We start from the raw sequence: 4,236 nt of genomic DNA, 5'->3' as shown, positions 1-4,236 counted from the left end.
TCAGAGGAGGTGGTTGGATGTGGTGAAGGATTACGATTGTGAGATCCTGTACCACCCGGGCAAGGCTAATGTGGTAGCCGACGCATTGAGCCGTAGGGCGGATAGCGCCCCGATCCGAGACATTTGTATGAGGTTGACGGTTTTGACCCCGATTCTGGACATTATTCGAGGGGCTTAGATGGAGGCTGCAAAGCCGGAACACCAGAAGAAGGAACGGGTGGTAGGTCAGGTATCAGGATTTGTTACGGATGGTCGGGGGCTTATGACTTTTCAGGGGCGGATTTGGGTGCCGTTTGTGGGCGGTGCGCGCACTATTTTGATGGAGGAAGCACATCGATCGAAATTCTCGATTCACCCTGGTGCTACGAAAATGTATTTGGATCTCAAGAAGGAGTAATGGTGGCCATGTATGAAAAGGGATGTCGCTTGGTTCGTCGAGAGGTGCTTGACTTGTCGGCAGGTCAAGGCCGAACACTAGCGACCGCACGGTAAGCTGCAGCCGCTAGAGATTCCCGAATGGAAGTGGGAACAAATCTCTATGGATTTCATTACCAAGTTACCGCGAACGGCGAGAGGAGTCGATGCGATTTGGGTAATTGTGGATCGACTAACAAAGAGCGCTCATTTTCTAGCTATTAGTGAGAGCTCTTCTGCAGAGAAGTTGGCTGAGTTATATGTGAGGGAAGTAGTATCTCGGCACGGGGTGCCAATCTCGATTATTTCGGACCGCGACGTGCGTTTCACTTCCAGGTTCTGGAAGAAATTCCATGAAGAGTTGGGTACTAGGTTACATTTCAGTACGGCATATCATCCTCAGACAGACGGCCAGAGTGAGCGGACCATTCAGACACTCGAGGACATGCTTCGGGCATGTGTGTTGGATTTCGGAGGGTGCTGGGATACCTATCTACCTTTAGCAGAGTTCTCGTATAACAACAACCATCATTCGAGCATTGGTATGCCGCCCTTTGAGCTGTTGTATGGGCGGAGGTGTCGCACCCCCATCTGTTGGGGTGAGGTGGGACAGCAGGTTATGGGTAGCACGAAGATCGTGCTTCAGACGACCGAGCAAATTCAGATGGTCAGGCAAAGGTTGCTGACCGCTCAGAGCCGGCAAAAGAGTTATGCAGACAGGCGACGGTCCGAGCTTGAATTCCAGGTTGGTGATCTCGTGCTCCTGAAGGTCTCTCCTTGGAAAGGAGTGATTCGATTCAGGAAGAGGGGCAAGTTGGGGCCCCGGTATATTGGTCCTTTTCGTGTGATCGCAAGGGTGGGTCGGGTAGCCTACCGTTTAGACTTGCCAGCAGAGTTGGGACAGATTCACGATACTTTCCATGTGTCGCAACTGCGGAAATGTATAGCCGACGAATCAGCAGTGGTTCCATTAGGGGATATTCAGGTGGATGCAAGTCTGAATTATGCTGAAAGACCTGTAGCCGTCAAAGATCGGAAGATCAAGGTTTTGAGAAACAAGGAGGTGCCCCTGGTATTGGTTCAGTGGCAGCATCGGAAGGGATCAGAGATGACCTGGGAGCCGGAACGGGAGATGCGGGAGCAGCATCCGGAGCTTTTTACCTAAGCGGGACTTCGAGGGCGAAGTCTTATTCTAGTGGGGGAGGTTTGTAACAGCCTGGATCCCCAGGTATCTTCATTTCCTTTATATTTTGACATTCTGTGAGGGGACTCGGCGAGTCAGTGGTTGAACTCGCCGAGTCGGGTCGCGGTTTTTAGCAGGGGTTCGCGTCCGGACTCGGCGAGTCCAAGCGATGGACTCGACGAGTCCGCACTATTTAATGAAACCCTAATTTCCCTGTCCTAAGCTCTATTTAAAGGACCTTATGGCCCTCTTATGCGGCCACCTTGAACCCTAAGAGCCTCCATACGTCTGTAAGCCCTTGTGTGTGTGTTTGAAGGCCTTTTGTTCTTCATTTTGTGTGTTAGTGCAAGGAAAGGAGGGAGAGGAGCAAGCTTGAAGTGTTGGGGAGCTTAGATCTATTGCTATTTCATCAAGGGGGTCTTCTTGAGGTAACTTTCTGAGCAAATCTTCGTGTTTTGTGTTGATGGGCCAAATCTAGGGTTTCTTCTTGCATTTCTTGGCTTGAATAAGAAGTATGAGAGGTCCCATGGGGATATGGGACCTAGATCTGGACTTTAGCAGGTCCAGGAGACCCCTTATGACAAGCTTTATGCCCATCCTTTTGAATTAGAAGTTAAACTTGCCATATTAAAGGTTGTTTCTTCAAAATAAGCCTTGTATGCATTGCATGGCAACCAAGACTGAGACTTTACGTGACAAATAAGCTTGGGAAGGCCAGATCTATGTATTTATGGAACGGATCTGACCGCAAAAGCCAGTTTTAGCTGGTGCATGGCATGGACTCGCCGAGTCTGAAGAACAGACTCGACGAGTCACTTGAAGATTGTCCTTGAGACCATCTTGTGTGTAGACTGGACCGAGTTGTGGGCGACTCAGTGAGTCGCAGAGAGTTGGAAAGGTTTTAACAGGTGGACCGAGTCAGGATGGGACTCACCGAGTTGACCTTCGACTCGGCGAGTTGAGTCACGGTGGCCCTGTGATTTAGGCCCAGGTGGAACTCGTCGAGTCGGGGGAGTACTCGACGAGTCAAAGGGGAAATTCTTGAGAGTTGGTAAAAACGCGTAGACTCGCCGAGTCACTATTGTGCACTCGCCGAGTCTAGTCCAAATTGACTAAAGACTGTTGACCAGGTCAACCTGTGTTGACTTGATTTGGATGGTCCACCTTAGTGGTACAAGTAATATTTATAGATTTATAATATCGTAGGAGGATTGCAGCTCGACGGTTCGAGCCCGAGTGATTCCAGGATTTACGATTAGCAACTTAGCGAGGCATACGAGGTGAGTCTTCTCACTATACTGTACCCGGAAGGGTTTTGACTATGTGACCGGAAGGTCGAATATGATATGGAATATATGCTTTATGTGTGTTAAGTTATTTGCTATATGTGTCATGTATGATATGTTTGATATGGGCCGGAAGGCGTGGTCATATGGACTGTAAAGGTTGATGTGGGTAGGACCGGAAGGTTTACCCAGACGGGACGGAAGTCCCCTGAGACACATGGACCGGAAGGTCAAGGCCTGGAAAGGCGTATGTGCGTGTATTGTATTTTGGGAACTCACTAAGCTTTATGCTTACAGTTGTTGCTTATGTGTTTCAGGTACGAGTGAGGACCGTGGGAAGGCACCAGCGTGACCGTACACACACTCGGGGAAACTATTTTATCTTTTGTTATGTAATCGTTGAGACTACGACGTTATTTTGGGAATCTAAACTAATTACTCATGTCTTTATGGTTGTAAAAATGAAAATTTTTGGTTGGAAATTTTATGACGTTACAACTACTAACTCACTGAAACATATCATAGGCTTCATTAGGTTCTTGTACCCACCCAGTCCTCAGCTGCTTAATGATTCCCAGTAATGTCAACTAGTTATCTCATTAATATAGCCACATGCAATAGAGATCATATAATCCTACGAGTAATAGACTCATCCTTAGAAGGGATGGACTCAGACAAGAGCTACACAATCGGGTCAAATCTATCACTCTGAGATTATCCGGCCTATGCTACATGTGACTTATCATATTCAGTTAATAGCTAGCTCACGTTACTAAGAGTCCCACAAAGCACAAAGCAAACAACATTCAGACAATGGAAAATATAACCATCATATTCCAATCAAACCTTTCTATCCTCTAATTAGGAATCTATACATGCAATTCAGAGGCTCATACAATCAGGCATAACCTAAACAGGCTATCATATTACTAACTGATTAATACTAGCATGCAAGTCGACAAGCACATACAATAGGCATATAAGGCATCCTTCTTAGATCCTTAGTCCTAATCTAGCATGTAGTTCTCATAATCATATCATAACATAACATAACCTATCGTTACATGTATGGGTATCATGGGGAAACTTACTTGAGCTCGGCTGATTGCATGCATCACACACCGTGTTCGTTTCAAAGTTCTTTTCTTTTTTCAAACTTCTTTTATAAAAGGGTTTTACTTTTGAAAATTTTCCATACCAAGCCCTTAGTTTGAGTTCAAACACACCCGGGAGTGTGCCCGAATCCCTCAAACCAAGGCTCTGATACCAACTTGTAACATCCCAAAAATACAGGCCAAAATTTTCATTTTAATTAAATTATTACATTAAACCATTAGTATGAAAACATTCATA

Source organism: Lactuca saligna, chromosome 8 (genome assembly GCF_052625555.1).
Source record: "Lactuca saligna cultivar CGN05327 chromosome 8, ASM5262555v1, whole genome shotgun sequence".
Lineage (NCBI taxonomy): Eukaryota > Viridiplantae > Streptophyta > Magnoliopsida > Asterales > Asteraceae > Lactuca > Lactuca saligna.
This window is presented reverse-complemented; position numbering follows the sequence as displayed.